Here is a 19,253-nt window from a genome sequence, read left to right on the forward strand (position 1 = left end):
TAGTCCTTCAGGAACCTGGAGTGGCCGCCTCGTGTCGTGGGCGGGGCTGGGCAGGCCGTCGCCAGGCAATGGGTGTGGGTGCATGGGGTGAATGGCGACTGTGGACCTGAGTGAGTGGCAGGGTCGGAGGCTCCGGGCCTGCAGGACCCGCTGGGCACGGAACACCTGGAGTCCTGCCCTCATCTGCTGAAGTTTTAAGTAATAATGATATGACTGTGTTTGTTTCACATGTAAAATAATATCTATTAAAGATATAATTTTTATTATCATAGCAAAATGGGAAGACTAAGAACCCCTTTTCAGGATGGCGTCGAGGGGCCCAGCAGGGAGCTGGTCCTGTGCAGCGCCTCCAGGGACCCTGCGGCTGGAGCTCGCCTGGAAACGCTGAGGTCCGCCGAAGTTCAGCATCAGAGGAGCTGGGGCTGACTTTGGGTCCTTGTCTGCACCTGAAGCTGGGCTCCTGTGACCCAGTGCTGCTGGGCAGAAGTGGGCCCCGGGACCCTGAGGACGTTAGAGCTCCAGGGATCAGTGAGAGCGGACAGCCCCATGCAGCCGTGCCCTCCCACCTGGCAGGGAGACTCTGTGCCTTTAGTCCACGTGGTGGCTGTGGCCATGCTGAGAGAGGGTGCCTGGCAGGTCCTGATGCCGGATGGTGTCGTGTGGAGCCTGGGGCAGTTCTGGGGGTGTCGTCTGCAGGAGACAGGCTGCCCGCCACAGCCCAGACAGGAGCAGGGAACAGCTGGTTACCTCAATGGAAAGACAGGAGGCAAAGGCAGAGAAACGGCACGTGCGCTCTGAAGCTTCGGCCGAGCGGGTTGGAAGCTCTCACCTCCTGACCTCCGAGGTCTGTTCCTAGGAGTGGAACCTAAGGAGTTAGTTAGAATCATCACAGCATCATGGGAAGATTCAAAACGGTGTCAAAGGCCCGCTGATGGCTGGAGCGTGGCCACCCCATCCCGCATCCCGCCCCCACAACCCCGCATCCCACGCACAGCCACGCACTAGGGCGGAGGCTGCAGCTCTGAGTCCCAGCACCACAAGCAGGGATGATGACCGCAGTCCCCTGGGCCCTCTGTCATCATCACAAGGTGACATGGGAGGAGGTGGCAGAGGAGAGAAGCCCAGCCCGCGTGGCTACTGTGAGTCGAGGGTGGGGAGGAGGCCTCTGCAGGAGCCACGGGGCGAGCGCGGGCAGCAGCAGCGGAGCCGCAGCCTCGGGGGTGACGTGCGGCAAAGCCAGGAAAACCACATCATCGAGCTGCTTACAAATAACAGCATTTACTGGACAAAACGGGGTGGCACAGGTTTGCAGGAAACCGTCTGTTCTGAGGGTCAGTGTCTGAGGGAAGCCAGTGGCCCAAGCAGATGGAGGCGTCGGGTCTGGGCCGGAACCTGTCTGCCACGTGTGGTCTGGGCTCAGGTGAATCAGGAATGGGAATCCCAGGGGCAGGAAGTGCTGGGGATGCCCCGTGTGGCTCTAGGTTCAGACCTGCTGAGAAGAGGGTCGCCAGGGGCTGGGGCGGGTGCCTGGACTTCCTGAGAACGCTGCAGCCTAGCTGACCTGGGCGCTCACACCAGGTGGGCGGGGGGGAAGACCAGGTGGGCTCTCACACCAGACGGGGAACACTCACATGGCGGGGAGCACTCACCGGCTGGGGGGCACTCAGTGGGTGGGGGGCACTCACTGGGTGGGGGCCACTCACCGGAAGGGGACACTCACCGGGCAAGGAGCATACTGGGTGGGGTGGGCACACCAGGCCGGGTGTGCATGAGTCAGCAGCCGCTCTGGAGAAGCTCAGACTCTTTAGGGTCTTAGTGTGGTCTCATGTGTGGGTTCTTGGGTCCTGTCCCATCCTGGTCATGGCGTCCAGAAAAGCAGGACGGTGTGGAGGTGGCCCTCTTGCTTTTATGAGGATGAGGGAGCTTCCTGCGGTGAGAAGGGAATGGGGGGTGGCGTGGCACGGGAGATGGGCCAGCAGAGTGGCATCTGACTTGGGCAGCAGGAAGGAGAGCCCCAGGCGTCACCTCCATTGGGGGACGCACACACACCCTCCCCACCTGCAGCCCTGGGCTCTCTTCACAGCATCGGAGTGACAGTGGAAGAGCTGCCTCTGAAACCCTGGCTGGCCCCACACTTTTATGGCCTGATGACTTGGCAGCCCACTGGGGTCCTGATGCCTGGAGCCCTGGCCATCATCTTCAATTTGGGCCTGGCTGGCAGGCAGTTCCCTGACTTGGCCACAGGCACTCCCCAAGTCTCAGCTATTTGATGCCTCACACTGCCAACATGGAGCCATTTCCCGGGGGGAGGGGGAACAGGTGGGGGGAAAACTGGGCATTGGGGCACTTTGTGACCCAAGTTCCCATAGTGGCTTGAGGACTATGATCATCTCTGTCCTGGCCCCATTGTGGGGGAGTGGCCTTTTGGGGTTGGAAAGTGGCTGTCCTGCTGTGTGAGTGTGAGATCAGTTGGACTTGGAGACCAAAGGGGGTTTGTCCTGTGGGGGGCAGGGGTAGGGGTGGGGAGCCGAGCTCTGCCCTTGGCCAAATGCCCGGAGACTTGTCAGGTGCAACCGCTGGCATTCTCTGCCCCTTACCCTCACGTCATCTGAATAGAAGAGTCTCCCGGCATCGCTTCCCCAGGTTGAATGACCGCGTGCTCAGCAGGGACCGCAGCCTCGAGTTAGCCTTTGGACGCCGCACGCGGGTGTCGTGACCGCCCTGGCTTTCGAATGTGGTGTTCAGCTTACGGCTTAGGGTCCCCGAGCCGGGGAGCACTGAACGCAGCCGCCCACGTGTGGGTTCATTGGACAGAACGCGCCTGCTCTGTTTCCCATCCACGCTGCTTTTCCTCCCCCTAGACAGCAGCGCCACAGCGGGAACATCCAGTCCATCCAGAGCCACCCAAGCTCTCCCGGGCACCTGCTCCCAGCCCTCAGGCTCCCAGCGCCATGTTCCCCGGAGGCGTGGCGAGGCTCAGCTGGGTTACCAGGCATCTGCACGGCCCTAGTCATGAACCAAACCGCAGCTGCAGAGCTGAGCACGTACCTGCGTCTGTCTGGTTTGTTTCCCGAGAGTTTGGCTCCAGATGAAAGAGCCGTGTGATGCCGCATTTCGGTTTCGGGCACACGCCTCTGCACACTGCGTCTGGTGGAGGGCAGGGTCCTGTGGTCTCCAGCAAAGCCGACCTCCGTGGAAACGCGAATGGAAAATGCTTTCTTGAGAAACTTCCAGTCAATGACAAAATGGCCTTTCCCCGAGTGCCGAAGTCTCTCGCTGAGACCCTGTGCCAGTGTGGGGAGGGTGGGCGTCCTCGGGGCTGAGCAGGGGCCCCATGGCTGGACCTCACTCGCCCTGCCAGCCTGACATTCTCCGAGGGACACTCCCGGGCGCCACCCCCGCAGCAGGTGGCAGCCATGTGCAGTTCCCAGCCCCGTCCACACTTGGCGGTGTTAGGACACAAGCCCCTCATCCTGCTCCAAACAGAATGAGAATGTCACGTCTTGGCCTTGCTAGAAAGCTAGCCAGAGAAGAAGGGTAGAAGGGAGCCCTGAAAATTTACAATACAATGGCCCCGTGTGAGCAGCCCCCTCCCCTCTGACCTGGCATCCCAAACGGCTTCCACACGCCCTCCTTTCTGGCTTAGCCCCAAAGCCGTCCTGGCCAGAGCCCAGGGTCCTTCCCAAAAGCAGGCTTTGCTTCCTGCTTCCTGCACTTCAGAGATGGACGCCGACCACACGGGGCAGGGGAGAGGAGAGCCCTCAGGAGGAGTGGGTGGAATGGCCCAGACATACCCCAAACAAATAAGGCTGGGCATCCGTGGCGAGGATGGCAGAGGGGCCGATGACCCACTGCTGAGTGGAACCTGGGGCACAGCGGCTAGAGGGGGCGGCTGGGTGGGGACGGTGGACACAGAGGAGGCTACAGTGCTCGGCGATGAAGCCAACATGACCTGACATCACCCCTTGGCCGGGCTGCACCGGGAGTGGCACCACACCCCCCGCGAGATCAGACCAGAACCAAAACAGTTGTTTGATCTTAAAACTAAGCCTGTGTTTGTAACAGGAAACCGCCCTAGCCGGCTGGGGTGAGTCGGATTAAGCTGCGGTGCGAGCCACAGCAAACCTCAAAGGAATGAGGGCACATCCAGGGATGCCCCCTGTTCGGAGCAGGAGCTCAGGGCAGGGGCTCAAGGGCAATCCCAGGGCCCCTGCTCAGAACAGGAGCTCCAGACTGGGGGTCAGAGGCAATTCCTGGGGCGTCCAAAGGAGACTCTCACACCTAAAGCAACCCTGGAGGGGACACAGTGAATGGAGACCGCAGCCTCTGTGGGTTCTCCTTGAGGTCAGTGCCAGGGTACAGCTCCATGGGGTTGTCCAGGACCGGGCAGGCTTCCCCACCGTCCGGGGCCCTGACGGGCACCACAGTCCTCAAGTGCCTTTCATTCCCCTTTCAGGTCTTTTAACTAAAATGCCACAAGAAAGGGGACTGGTGCCCAGGAAATGAAGAGAGAAAGGGGAAAGGGGACTGTCCCGAGTCCCACCCAGCTGACCCCGCCTCCGCCTGGCCCAGGTCACTGGAAGTCATTCCAGGAATCTCGGCATTGCGGGTTTGTTTTCTCTTGGCTTTGTGAGAGTTGAAGGAATGTGTAATTATTTATGAAACGCCGGAGCCCTAGTCGCTCTTGGCTGGAGCTTTGAGCCCCGAGACCCTCCCCACGAGGACGCTGGGAATTTCTGCCCCACTCACGGGCATAGGAGCTCCAAGGCAGGGCGAGACCTAAGCGGACTTCAAAGGGAGGCGCAGATCTGTGAGCGAGGTCAGGATTGAAGCAGGTGGGTGGGTTTCCACCCACGTCCGCCCGCAGCCCTGAAGAGTCTTTCGGGGAGGGCTGGCATTTTCTGCAGGGAGCCCCTCGCCTCCCCTGCCCCTTCCATGGTCCTGAGCCGCACCGGAGGGTCCTCAGCCCCCAGTCCTGCTGGGCTCCCACTGCCATGGAACTGCAGGGGGGTGCAGAGTTGCCCTCAGAGGACCCCAGGTGTTCACAGGTGAGTTGAAGACCCCGTGGGCACCTCGTGTCAGAGCCCTGGGAGGGGTTCTCTGAAGGTCGTCTCTGAGATTCAAGATCTCAATGGAGCTGCCGTCCTTTCTGGGACATCTCCTGGGCGCTCAGCAGGAGAGCAGAGGTCCGTCAGAGGCCCCATGGCCAGTGCCGGCCCCTCACTCCCCTGCTGTGCCACAGTGGCCTCTGGTCCCTGCTGTCACCTCCACCTCCAGCCCAGCTGGCTCTGCCCTGCATCCCAGGTTTCCAGCCCAGATCACCGAGAGGGACCCGTTTTCCAGATGAGGACGTCGAGGCTCAGAGCGGAGCCAGACGCACCAGGTGTTTCGTAAACAGTGACTTCCAGGCAGTGGGCTCAGCAGTGAACACGGACACGGGCCCCACCTTCCTGGAGCCCTGCTCGCCAAGCCAAGAAGAAACCCACGTGGCACCTGCACCAAGGCAGAGTGGCACCTGCAGCATTTGACGGCCGGTCACGAAAAAGTTACCAGCAGGCTAAGAACAGAAAGGAGTTTCCTGAACTGGATAAAGTTTGTCTCCAAAAAACCTTCAGCAAATACACTACGGCGCTAAACGGCGAGACAGAGAGGCTGCCCTCAGCCCAGACGGCGGACAGACTTCCCAACACGCTGCCGTCCAGCATTCCGAGAGAGCTGTGGCCGCCGTTCCTGTGAGGGAGAGCCCGAGAGCCCGAGACAGCGTCGGAGACACAGGGGCAGAGAAAGACAGAGAGACAGAGACATAGGAAAACAGAGAGACAGAGAGAGACAGAGACACAGGAAAACAGAGACAGAGAGAGACAGAGACATAAGAAAACAGAGACAGAGAGAGACAGAGACATAAGAAAACAGAGAGACAGAGACATAGGAAAACAGAGAGAGACAGAGACATAGGAAAACAGAGAGACAGAGACATAGGAAAACAGAGACAGAGAGAGACAGAGACATAGGAAAACAGAGAGACAGAGAGAGACAGAGAGAGACAGAGACATAGGAAAACAGAGAGACAGAGACATATAAAAACCGAGAGACAGAGAAAGACAGAGAGAGACAGAGACATAGGAAAACAGAGAGACAGAGAGAGACAGAGACATAGGAAAACAGAGACAGAGAGAGACAGAGACATAGGAAAACAGAGAGACGGAGAGAGACAGAGACATAGGAAAACAGAGAGACAGAGAGAGACAGAGACATAGAAAAACCGAGAGACAGAGAAAGACAGAGAGAGACAGAGACATAGGAAAACAGAGAGACGGAGAAAGACAGAGACATAGGAAAACAGAGAGACAGAGAGAGACAGAGACATAGGAAAACAGAGAGACAGAGAGAGACAGAGACATAGGAAAACAGAGACAGAGAGAGACAGAGACATAGGAAAACAGAGAGACGGAGAGAGACAGAGACATAGGAAAACAGAGAGACAGAGAGAGACAGAGACATAGAAAAACCGAGAGACAGAGAAAGACAGAGAGAGACAGAGACATAGGAAAACAGAGAGACGGAGAAAGACAGAGACATAGGAAAACAGAGAGACAGAGAGAGACAGAGACATAGGAAAACAGAGAGACAGAGAGAGACAGAGACATAGGAAAACAGAGACAGAGAGAGACAGAGACATAGGAAAACAGAGAGACGGAGAGAGACAGAGACATAGGAAAACAGAGAGACAGAGAGAGACAGAGACATAGAAAAACCGAGAGACAGAGAAAGACAGAGAGAGACAGAGACATAGGAAAACAGAGAGACGGAGAAAGACAGAGACATAGGAAAACAGAGAGACAGAGAGAGACAGAGACATAGGAAAACAGAGAGACAGAGAAAGACAGAGAGAGACAGAGACATAGGAAAACAGAGACAGAGAGAGACAGAGACATAGGAAAACAGAGAGACAGAGACATATAAAAACCGAGAGACAGAGAAAGACAGAGAGAGACAGAGACATAGGAAAACAGAGAGACAGAGAAAGACAGAGAGAGACAGAGACATAGGAAAACAGAGAGACGGAGAGAGACAGAGACATAGGAAAACAGAGAGACAGAGAGAGACAGAGACATAGAAAAACAGAGAGACAGAGAAAGACAGAGAGAGACAGAGACATAGGAAAACAGAGAGACAGAGAAAGACAGAGAGAGACAGAGACGTAGGAAAACGGAGAGACAGAGACCCTCCCAGAGACAGACAAAGCATTTGTAGGGAGATAATTCAACACCCTCTGGAAAGGAGACGAAGGCCCCTCGCAAACCGCGGCTGCACGGTTAGACTCCCTCCCAAAACTCACATTGAAGCCGAATTGCCGTTGCCCAGACCGGAGGCCACGGTGCGGATGTGGAGGGTGACCCTGTCGATTGCGCGGTGAGGCCCCGAGAGGAACTGACGTGGCTGTGGAAGGAGCGGGGTGACGGCCACAGCAGCATAGTCACAAACGGGAGAAGATAACACAGTGAGAAACAAGACACAAGCACAGAAACGCGGCAGGGTTCACACCCACCTTATTAGTTACAATAAAACGTAGCAAGCCCAGCACTCACGATCAATCGCATTTCCATCTTCCTGAAGAAAGTGTTTATGTTTTTGAGACGAGCCTCGCCCTGTTGCTCAGGCTGGAGGGCGGCGATGTGATCTCGGCTCACCGCAGCCTCCGCAGCGGGTGTCCAGCGATTCTCCTGCCTCAGCCTCCCGGAGGAGCTGGGACTGCAGCTGCCGCCGCCACGCCAGGCTCACGTTTGTGTTTTTACTAGAGATGGGGCTTCACCAGGTTGACCAAGCTGGTCTCTAACTCCCGACCTCGTGATCCACCCTCCTCAGCCTCCCAAAGTGCTGACCTGAGCCCCTGAGCCCCACAGAAAAAAGCATTTAAACTGTAAAAATCGAATAAAAGAGACACAGACCTATTGAGGGAAACACTGCGAAACTTCACTGAGACAGGAGTGAAGATCTGCATGCGGGGAGAGGCGACCGCGTGGGTGAGGGGGTCCGGCTGAGGTGACCGCGTGGGCGGAGGGGGGTCCAGCTGCGGTGACCTCGTGGGTGAGGGGGTCCGGCTGAGGTGACTGCGTGGGTGGAGGGGGGTCCAGCTGCGGTGACCTCGTGGGTGAGGGGGTCCGGCTGAGGTGACCGCGTGGGCGGAGGGGGGTCCGGCTGCAGTGACCTCGTGGGTGAGGGGGTCCGGCTGAGGTGACCGCGTGGGCAGAGGGGGGTCCGGCTGCAGTGACCTCGTGGGTGAGGGGGTCCGGCTGAGGTGACCGCGTGGGCGGAGGGGTGTCCGGCTGCGGTGACCTCGTGGGTGAGGGGGTCCGGCTGAGGTGACCACGTGGGCGGAGGGGGTCCGGCTGAGGTGACCGGCTGAGGTGACCGTGTGGGCGGAGGGGGTCCGGCTGCAGTGACTGGCTGCAGTGACCGTGTGGGCGGAGGGGGTCCAGCTGAGGTGACCGCATGGGCTGAGGGGGTCCGGTTGAGGTGACCGTGTGGGTGGGGGGTCCGGCTGAGGTGACCGCGTGGGTGAGGGGGTCCGGCTGAGGTGACCGTGTGGGCGGAGGGGGTCCGGCTGCAGTGACCTCATGGGTGAGGGGGTCTGGCTGAGGTGACCGGCTGAGGTGACCGTGTGGGCGGAGGGGTGTCCGGCTGCGGTGACCTCGTGGGTGAGGGGGTCCGGCTGAGGTGACCGGCTGAGGTGACCACGTGGGCGGAGGGGGTCCGGCTGTAAAGACACAGTTCTCCGAATACCTCTGTGCCTTCACCACAATCCCAATCAACAAAGTACGAACATTCGGGCACATACAGAAGCCCCAAAATTCAGCCAAATCAGCCTCATTAGAAGTCAGGTAAACGGAAATTAAAAACAATTAGACCATTTATTTCAACAGTATCTGCCAAAGCTAAGCAGTCAGGCGGCGTCCAGGCCGCGGGTGAGGGGCAGGAGGGCCCCACATGTGGGCGCGGACGGAGTTTACAGCCACTTTAGAAGACGTTGTCAGCACTGGGCGACCAGCCCGCGGGGGCACCGGATGCTGGAGGGGCACTCACGAGGGTGTCCAGGCCACGGGCAGAGCGTCCTGTCACCGCCAGGCAAGGCAGGGGCTTCCACGGTGCAGAACGGATAGACACGGAAGCCTGTCCCCAGCGCCGCTGCGTCCCTGACAGAGGCAGGCGCCCGTCAGCCCGGGGACTCTCAGGAACACAACGCCGGGGAACACAGGTCGCTAAACACCGAGGGAAACCCCATCCCAGAGACCAAAACTGGGTGACACCAAGCAATGTCACCCGCAGGGGTCTGGGTAAAAACGTACCTTCCAGATCAGGCTGATTCGGGCAGCGGGAAGAGGGGTTGACCAGGGCAGGCATCCAGGCCGCCTCTTGGGGGTGCGGCTGAGAGCCCTTCGGGGGTCACTCATCTTTCAGCCGTGCAAACAAGCTCCTGTACGCTCCGGTCCGCGTGCTTCAGTTCACGATTTTAAAGAACCAACAAGCACCAGAGTCTGGCGAGGGCCTGCTTCTGGCTGTCACCAGCTTCCTCCGCCTCCGCCTGGCCGCCGCCTCCTCCAAGTGTGAAAACCGGCTGCATCGCCCCAGGAGAAAACAGCTGCGCCCCCTTTCCAGCTAAGCCCTTCCAGGGGCTGTTTTCATCCCCGCCTCAGCGCCCGTTCCCACAGGACGTGTCTGTCACACTGGGTCCCTGCGTCTGTGACCTGTGACCACCACTCTGAGGACACCAAGGCCACGGCTGGACGCCGTGGGAGGCCGTGGCGGGCAGCGCTTGGGCACACGGTCTGGAGCTGACCGCCTGGGCTCACCTGCTGCCCCCTCAGTGGCAAGAGTAGAATCAGAACTAAGGAAGGGTGTGCCGCGTGCCGTGAGGACCACCAGACTCAACATGAGGAATGCCCACCTCGGGCCATGGGGCTGTTACCCTTGGGTGTGACCTGTGTGCACTGCCCAGTGTGGGCTGGTGAGGAGAGGATTGTTTCCTTCGTTGGTCTGAGGGGCTCCTTCTCCCTGGGATGCTTGAGGCTGAATCAGGGCTTTTAAGCAACCGAGTCACAGAGCTGGCTCTTAGTGAGCTTGTGGTCCACTGACACCCTTGGATCTTTTTCACAAACACCATTAAGCTTGGCCTTCCTGCTCTTCTACTTGTCAGCTGAGTGTCTGAGCCCAAATGTGACTGGTGACTTCCCTGCATCGTGTCAGTCTCACTGACGTGGGCCCCTTGCTCCAGGCTGAGGAGGCCATTTGGATGGTGGTGACATATTCCATGCGCGAGTTCTCCTGGCTTTGCCCCACCTGCAGGTGTGGTCGCCACACTTCCTGTGTCTTCCGCCGAGAACGGGGAATGGGAACTGTGGTGCCGACCTCGTGGCTCCTCACTCTCTCTCTCGCTCACGCCCAGGGTCCCCCAGCTCTGCACACGCAGGCCCCGAACCGGCACCTCCTCCCACCCCACCATCATCTCCAGCTGGAGTTTCCCGTGAGTCAGGCACGGATCTGGATGGAGCTGGCAGTGGGACGTGGCGTGGCGTCCCAGGCTGGTGTTTGCAGGTGGAGCAGGACTGATGTGGGGAGTGAGCAGGGAGGGCGGGGTGTGAGGAGGAGGCAGGAGGGAAGGGGGGAGGAAGGAGGGAGGGAGGGAGGGAGGAGGGAGGGAGGGAGGGAAGGAGGGAGGGAGGAGGGAGGGAGGGAGGGAGGAGGGAGGGAGGAGGGAGGGAGGGAGGAGGGAGGGAGGGAGGGAGGGAGGAGGGAGGAGGGAGGAGGGAGGGAGGGAGGAGGGAGGGAGGAGGGGGGGAGGGAGGAGGGAGGGAGAGAGGGAAGGAGGGAGGAGGGAGGGAGGGAGGGAGGAAGGAGGGAGGGAGGAGGGAGGGAGGGAGGAGGGAGGGAGGGAGGGAAGGAGGGAGGAGGGAGGGAGGGAGGAGGGAGGGAGGGAGGGAGGGAGGAGGGAGGGAGAGAGGGAGGAGGGAGGGAGGGAGGAGGGACGGAGGGAGGGAAGGAGGGAGGAGGGAGGGAGGGAGGGAGGGAGGAGGGAGGGAGGGAGGGAGGGAGGAGGGAGGAGGGAGGGAGGAGGGAGGGAGGGAGGAGGGAGGGAGGGAGGGAGGAGGGAGGGGGGAGGGAGGGAGGAGGGAGGGGGGAGGGAGGGAGGAGGGAGGGAGGGAGGGAGGGAGGAGGGAGGGAGGGAGGGAGGGAGGAGGGAGGGGGGAGGGAGGGGGAGGGAGGGGGGAGGGAGGGAGGGAGGGAGGAGGGAGGGAGGGAGGGAGGAGGGAGGGAGGGAGGAGGGACGGAGGGAGGGAAGGAGGGAGGAGGGAGGGAGGGAGGGAGGGAGGAGGGAGGGAGGGAGGGAGGGAGGAGGGAGGAGGGAGGGAGGAGGGAGGGAGGGAGGAGGGAGGGAGGGAGGGAGGAGGGAGGGGGGAGGGAGGGAGGAGGGAGGGAGGGAGGGAGGGAGGAGGGAGGGAGGGAGGGAGGGAGGAGGGAGGGGGGAGGGAGGGGGAGGGAGGGGGGAGGGAGGGAGGGAGGGGGGAGGGAGGGGGGAGGGAGGGGGGAGGGAGGGAGGGGGGAGGGAGGAGGGAGGGAGGGGGGAGGGAGGGGGGAGGGGAGGGAGGGGGGAGGGAGGAGGGAGGGAGGGGGGAGGGAGGGGGGAGGGAGGGGAGGGAGGGGGGGAGGGAGGGGGAGGGGGGGGAGGGAGGGGGGAGGGGGAGGGAGGGGGGGGAGGGAGGAGGGAGGGAGGGGAGGGAGGGGGAGGGAGGGGGAGGGAGGGAGGAGGGAGGGAGGGAGGGGGGGGGGGGGGAGGGAGGGGGAGGGAGGGAGGGAGGGAGGAGGGGAGGGAGGGAGGGAGGAGGGAGGAGGGAGGGAGATTTCTCTCTCGGTGGAGGAAGCTCCTGGTTGAGATGGTTCCCCGAGAACCCGGGTGGTGGTGGCCTCCTGGGAGCTCCAGCCCCTAACCCAGTAGCCGCCCAGGACACACGGTGTGTGTGTATTTACGGTACTTTGCATTCGCTGTGAAACAGGATAAACTCTCACCCAAAGGGTTAACCAAAGGCAGTGGGAATGTTCTTGAGGTTTCATAAAAGTTCTAGAAACCAGGAAGGCAATATGCTTTCTTGAGAGTCGGGCTCCGCATGGAAGGCCCCTCCGGGCCTGTCCCCTCGGGGGTCCTCACCGGGCTCGCGCTGGCCTCCGCCCCAGCCGCCGCCCCACGCCCCGCCTCGGCCCCGCCTGTGCCTGTCCCGCCAGTGACAGCGCCGCCCCGCTTCTCCTTGACTTGCCCCCTTTTGCCCCAGTTTTCTTCCAGTTAAAAGCTCGCCGTCCTCTTTCTGCTCCCGGCTGGGGATCTGCGGGGCGGGGCCGGGGGCCTCGGGCAGCTGCCCCTACCGGCGCCCGGCCACGGGTTCTCCTCTCGGGATGTTCCAGAAGCGGCTCCTGGCCACGACGATACATCGGCTGGGACAGGGAGGAAGCTCTGGCATTGGCCTAGGTGACGAGGCCACGGGAGGGCAGGTGGGCAGGTGGGAGGGTGCGGTCCCCCACCCCCCAATTCCCCAGAGGGCCTGGCACCTCGTCTACTTACAGATGCCGGGACGGAACCCACAGGCCAAGGCTGGGGGAGGCCACGGCTCCCCGCCAGGGGCCTGGGGTGTGTGCCCGTGGCCGTCGGGCCACGGTGGGGTGTGTGGAGACTCGGCGTGCCTGTGAGATCTCCCGCCTGGCCACAGCCGTCTGTGTCTGGAGACGGGTTTCTTCTTGTGCTGCTGGAGTTTTGCAACAAACCCTGAAAGCCTCCCACGTCTGTACCTTTGTTGCCCCGTTGGGGATTCGCTAGTGGCAGCCACGGGGCTAAGAGCCACGTGGGGAGGAGGAAGAGCCAAACCCCCACCCCTAAGGGCCGCTACGGACAAGCCAGAGATGAGGAAGGGATCCCGGTGGTGGGACCCCGGGTCACTCCTCGCTGGGCCCGGGCGGAGCTGGGGCAGCTGGACGCCCGTTGCGTCCGGTCCTGGGGGAGGAGTACCTCAGGCTGCGGCCGCGGCAGAGCTGCTGTCCCCTCGGCTCCCGGCACATCGGCGAGCCACAGGAGCTCACGACCTGCCAGGTGGGGTCCCGGGGCCGGCACAGCCCAAGTCCTCCCAGCTGGGGAGGGTTGGCTGCTGGCTCACCCGGGCCCTGGCCTGACCTGTGCTCTGTGTGGAGGAGGCCTGGCCAGGGCCTCCCGGGAGGTGGCTTCCCGTTGACCGCAGGCTGGCTGGACTTCAGACGGCAGAGGGGCCCATGTCAGGGGCGGCATTTCCCAGCATTCTGTGAACCCTGGCAGCGGGGGCGGTGGGAGTGGCGTCCAGATGGGGCCCAGCTGCTGGTGCTGGAAGCCAGGGGGCCACCTGCCTGCTGCTCACACTGAGGGTCACAGGACTCAGCCAGGGCAGAGGGTGGGTAGAACTAGGACGTGGTTCCTTGAAGTGAAGCGGGACCACGAAGCAGGACCACGAAGCGGGACCACAAAGCAGGACCACGAAGCGACACAGGGATGAGGCTCGTGGCCAGCAGCCACCCCGCAAGACAAAGCTCCTCCGAGCGCTGGACATCCACCTCGTGTGCACGTGGGGTCCTCATGGGGACGGAGTCCCTCATCCTAGACGTCCACCTTGTGTGTATGTGGGGTCCTCACGGGGATGGAGCCCCTCACCCTGGACGTCCACCTGGTGTATGTGGGGTCCTCACGGAGACAGAGCCCCTCACCCTGGATGTCTACTTTGTGTGTATGTGGGGTCCTCATGGGGACGGAGCCCCTCACCCTGGACATCCACCTCATGTGCACGTGGGGTTCTCATGGGGACGGAGCCCCTTACCCTGGACATCTGTCCTGTGTGCACATGGAGTCCCCACGGGGATGGAACCCCTCACCGTGGATGTCCACCTTATGTGTACGTGGGGTCCTCACGGGGATGGAGCCCCTCACCCTGGACGTCTGGCTTGTGTGTGTGGGGTCCTCACAGGGATGGAGCCCTCATCCTGGATGTCCACCTCGTGTGCACATGGGGTCCTCACGGGCACGGAGCCCCTCACGCTGGACATCCCCCTCATTGCACTTGGCTTCCAGGTACGGACCACCTGCAGAAGCAGTGCAGTGGCTCAGCCCTCCCCTGCGGTGTGAGCAGGACGTCCTTCTGAAGCATCGAGGGCTGCCTGGCCCCACAGCCCCGCTGGCCCGCCTTCTCCTTCCTCTCTGCGGTCATCTGTGACCCCGGCCCTGGTGCCGTCTCCGAGGACTCGTCTGCGGCATCCTCCTTGGGTATGAGGCAGTCGCCCTGCTGCAGGGTGTCCCAGCTGACACGCTGTGCTGCCCTGGGGAAGCTGGGGCGTCGGCATCCTCCAGGCAGGCAGCAGTCAGGGCCGGCTGCTCCCACGCTGTGCCGTGGGGCTGGGTCCCCGTCCTCCACCGTCATGTGCGGCCCCCGTCCTCCACTGTCATGTGCGGCCCCCGGCCCCAGGTCATGGCATATGGCGTGAGGAATGTGTGCAGCTGGAGGTCATTTGGAGCCGGAAGTCCCCCCCAAGGGGTTGCTGGTGGAGCCCAGGGGTTCGGTGGGCTGAGAAGGGATGCTGAAGGGACCCACCAAGAGGTGTTAGGATGGGGCTTGTCATTGTGAGGGGCCAGAGTCCCTGCAGCCTCAGCTCTGAGCCTGCCTTGGCTGTCCGCCAGAGATCTCTCTCTACCCCTGTACTGGACAGATGACCAGCCACGGGGCCTTGGCGGGTACACACTCACCATCCAAGGTATGCACACACTCACTTCACAGTTGTGTATACACTAACCTTAGGTGTGAATGCACTCACTGCCCAGGTGTGTACACGTTCACCACCCAAGGTATTTACACACTAACCACCCATGTGTGAACACACTCACTTCCCAGGTGTGTACATACTAATCTTAGGTGTGTGCACACTAACCACCCAAGGTATTTACCCACTAACCACCCATGTGTGCACACACACACTTCCCAGGTGTGTACATACTAATATTAGGTGTGTGCACGCTAACCACCCAGGTGTGCACACACTACCTGCCCAGGTGAACACATACTAACCCCTAGTTAGGAAGAAGCCCCACTGGGCTCCCCGCTGTGGCTCTGGAAGCCGGTTCCTGTGCAGACGCAGAGCTGGAGCCTCGCTGATGTGCGACCGTCGGAGTGAGAGCAGCTTCCTCCCGCCTGAGGGGACATGGCTGCAGCACCGTTAGCTTGTTCATTTGCCTTTGACCATCTGTACTTTTCCAGAACAGATAAAAACTGACAGGTCCAGCCCCTTAGAATCTGCCACGTTGGACCCCAAATGGCCATGTTGTTTCTCTTCAATCACTTTTGAAGGAACAATTGATTTATGGATTTCTAAGTAGGTAACTACTGCTGAAGAAACTTTAAGATATGGCACAAGAATGTTTTCCTTGTTATGATTCAAGTCAACATAAAGAGGAGCGGAAACTGGACTTTTACACTAAGAATCTATCCAAAGAGGAAATTACCTGGACACAGGGGTTAATACAAAACTTCTCATCACCAGAGCAGAGGAGGGTGACTGTGTTCAGAGCGCGTCTCCGGCATGGAGCAGAGGGTGGCTGTGCACTGCGGGGTTGGGGGGCGGGCGTGGGGCTGGGGGGTGTGGGGCCTGGCGGGGGCGTGAGTTCAAAACCCAGCGAAGAAGGCACAGACGTCACTTACGGGACGGGGTAATTTAAGGCAAAAACCTGGAGGGGATCTTTCTTTGAAGGGCAGCTTTGCTTCCCCACAGGAAAGTGGGTGCTGTGTGGAGCGCCGCGGCCTGTGATTAGACCCGTTCTCCAGGACTCACAGTCGCCAGGAAGAATCCACGCTCCGGAGCTCAGCATCCTGGGAAATGCCACCTCCGCGTTTCAAACCAAAGACGTCCGAGACACAAGAAGCACTTGCCACCCCCCCAGGAGGGTCAGTGAGGGTCCCAGGCAGCTCTGGCTGACAGGGAGGGTCCCATGATGATCTGGCTGACAGGGAGGGTCCCCGGGCCGATCTGGCTGACAGTCCTTCCATAGCAGAGCTGCCTGACGTGGCTCCCTCTATGAGGGTCCCCACTGCGGCTGCTGGGGGCTTCTCCCTGTGTTCTGGGGCCTCAGGTGCAGAGCACAGAGAGTCACATTCTGAAGTCAGGGGCACTGCCATGCCCCACGGCCCCCAGAGATGCCCACCCTGGCAGGCACACAGCCCTGGGACTGTCGCATCCTAGTAACAAGCGAAGTGCCTGTGTCAACTCTCCCGCACCTGCCCTGGGCGTTGCACCTGGGTGACCTCCAGCGTACCCCCCAACGGCGAGCAAAAATGGACATGGTTTCTCTGGGGTTCCCCATGGTAGGGTGTGGCCCCAGGACTGGGGAAGACACACTGAGGTGTCCCCCACCCCTGCCAACGCCGGGCACCGTGTCCATGCCAGGGGCTGGCACGGTAGTGGGGAACTCCAAGCCGTTAAGCGCCTTGTGCGTTTTGTGACCTGGAGGTCCCCCCCTTCTTTGAATAGCTTCTCATGCTCCTCAGCCCGTGGGTTTTCCTGCCAGGTTTCTGTCTGTCTCATTTGCAGGATCACACGTGAAGCCCCCTGGGCTTTAGACCCTGCAAAGGTGCAGTCTTCTTAGATGGACGGGGGCTTCAGGCTGACGCTGCCTCTCAGAATTCCGCTGAGGTCTTCCCGCTGGCCAGTCCCTGGAGGGATCGCACTGTGGCGGGCAGCGGGCTATGGAGGCGCAGACTCAGGCGGGAAAGCACAGCTGCCCAGTGGTGGCTCCAACAGAATTTCAAGGGGACTGGCTGAGCCCCCCACCCTGCACATCTCTCCGCACTCCTGGGCCATGCAGGACAAGTTAGGGAAGGAATGGGCACGCGTGGGTATGTGAGCACACGTGCGAGTGATTGCATGAATGTGTATGTGTGACACCAGCATCAATCTCTGCACAAGTGTGTGTATGGCCATGTGCATAACTTTGTGGAAGTGTGGACCCCTGTGTGGATGTGCGTAAGGACATGTGTGAGTGTTACTTGTGTTCAAGTGCCTGTGGAAGTGTGGCTGTGGCCATGCACACAAGTGTGAGCGAGCGTGCACACAGGTGTGTACCGGAGCGTACCTGCAAGCAGATGTGTGAACGCCCTCGTGTACGTGTGCACAAATGGCGTGTGAGCTATGCACGACTGCCGATGCCTCTGAGCGTGCGTGGGTGCGTGCGCGTGCCGTGCGGTGAATGGGAACACAAGTGCACGCGTATGGGAGTGTGCACAGAGGGGAGAGTGCCCCGGACAGGTGCATGTGAGCACGGGCGGGTGTGGATGGGTGTGTGCATGTGTGGCGTGCACACACACGTGTGTGAGGGTGTGTGCTTTGGCCGGCAGTGTTGCTGTGTGCCCAGGTGTGTGTCTGGGTGGGCACCAGGGAGTGTCGGGTAGTAAGGAGATGAAGGAGAGGCGTTGTGGGGACTGTGGAGGGCATGGTCTGCTTTCCATACTCAACAACATCCTCCGTGCTGAGGAAACTTAGCTGAGAAACAGACTTCTTTAATCGTTGAACAAGGAAGGGGAAGGCATCTGCTGTGGCTCACAGCCCACTCCAGACGAAAAGTGGCTGGGGGCCTGCAGGGCTGCCTCGGAAGGAAGAACACCTGTCCCGTCCACTGCGGGCGGGCTGGGAACAAACACAGCTTCACAAGGAGACAAACCCTCTGAGTCATCTTTTACAAACAGCGAAAACGACAAGCCGTTTGTCTCTCCGTGTGCATTTCGAAACAACATGAATGCAACACGCTTCTTCTAACAAAGCCTGGCCTCGTGGCTCTCTGGCTTGCGGTCTGAGCGGTGGTTGCAGAAGGGACTCCCGGGCGGACGCTGTGCGGGGCCGCCTCACTTCCCGGCTGGGTGTTCTCCATGGGAAAAGCACCTGATGGGGAAGCCCGGGCTCACACGTGAGCCGCAAGCTTCTTTCTCTCTTCAAACTGCTTGTCCACTGCCAGAGACAGGGCCTGGAGGAACCCCTCGATGGTGACAGTGGGGGCCTGGAAAAGTACACGGTCATCACTGGAGGGGCCGCCTCACCTTCAGTCCCGGCCCATGTGGCACAGCTGCCCTGGCCGACCACCTTCCTGTGCCTCCGGTTTCTCACACTGGGAGACCTTACCCCATGTAAGGAGGTCCCGGAGCCCAGGAACTGCCAGGCCCTGGAGGAGGGGACGGTGCCCTTGCTCTGTCCTGCTCTGGGACCCGGGCCTGCTTTCTGGGGCCTTGAGCAGACTCTCCAGCCCCAGGGCTCCGAGCTCCAGCCCTGCCAAGGGGCCTCCGGGCAGCTCTCCCCTGGCTCTCCTTTAAAAGGAGAATGGAAATGAGCCCGGCCCGGCCTCTGGCTCACTGCTCCCAGAAGCCTTTTTCCTTGCACAGCTTGGCCCTTCTCACCCCCCCTCAGCCAGAGCGTGGCGTTGTCTGCTTGTGTGTACGTGTGTATTCAGAATCTCCAAAGACGAAAAGCGCAGTGGAGTATAAGAAGCACTGAGAACGATAATTCAAGAGTAGTTCATGGGCGTCACAGGACATTGAAAGGACACACAGTGTACCTGGAAAATCAACTCTGAATGGTCAGCACTGAGATGTATCCTACTAAATGACTGGAATTTAAAGATAAGGAAAAAAATCCTTTGGATAATGAAGCAAAAGAAATCTGATTTATTTACGGAAAGAACAAAATTATTGGCACCAAATGCCGCAATAACAACTGTTCGCCAGGAAACAATGGAGCAATATTTTAAAGATCCCCAGGGAAGAGAGCGTGAGCCAAGCGTGTCCCCTCGGCCAAACAGCTCTTCAGGAATTAAGGCAAAAGCAGCCATAACATGCAGGCACTCGGGAGCTGTCAGCCCCACAACCCCTTCCCAAAGAATCTCCTCGGGAGTAAACTTCCAACAATGAGGAAATAATTGGAGAAGCTCCGTGTGAGTTCTGGGGACGGGGCTGGAACCAAGGACAGTGGATCTGGATAAGGGGACACCATGGAAGAAACTGTTATGTGCTCAGAAATGCAGAGATCCTGCAGCTCCTCCATCACCAGGGCCACACGCGTGTCCGCCGGGAGAAGGTTCCACGGCAGGACACACATGCAGAAGTTCAAGGTGGTTTAGGGGCACAGTGATGGAGACTAAGAATTCTAGTGGCTCAGCACAA

General features: G+C 60.2%; 2 long non-coding RNA genes across 2 annotated transcripts; both read right to left on the bottom strand.

The window, feature by feature from the left end:
• Nucleotides 1-277: 277 nt before the first annotated feature.
• Nucleotides 278-5,905, bottom strand: LOC104652102 (uncharacterized). The gene is made up of 3 exons (XR_012514329.1): nucleotides 3,049-5,905; nucleotides 2,598-2,721; nucleotides 278-1,927 (listed from the first exon to the last, which is right to left on the bottom strand). It is a non-coding gene; the product is annotated as an uncharacterized LOC104652102 (long non-coding RNA).
• A 2,359-nt stretch (nucleotides 5,906-8,264) lies between these two features.
• LOC141583557 (uncharacterized) lies at nucleotides 8,265-10,593 on the bottom strand. The gene is made up of 3 exons (XR_012516212.1): nucleotides 9,348-10,593; nucleotides 9,085-9,194; nucleotides 8,265-8,758 (listed from the first exon to the last, which is right to left on the bottom strand). It is a non-coding gene; the product is annotated as an uncharacterized LOC141583557 (long non-coding RNA).
• Between the last annotated feature and the right edge of the window lie 8,660 nt (nucleotides 10,594-19,253).

Source organism: Saimiri boliviensis, chromosome 1 (assembly GCF_048565385.1).
Source record: "Saimiri boliviensis isolate mSaiBol1 chromosome 1, mSaiBol1.pri, whole genome shotgun sequence".
Lineage (NCBI taxonomy): Eukaryota > Metazoa > Chordata > Mammalia > Primates > Cebidae > Saimiri > Saimiri boliviensis.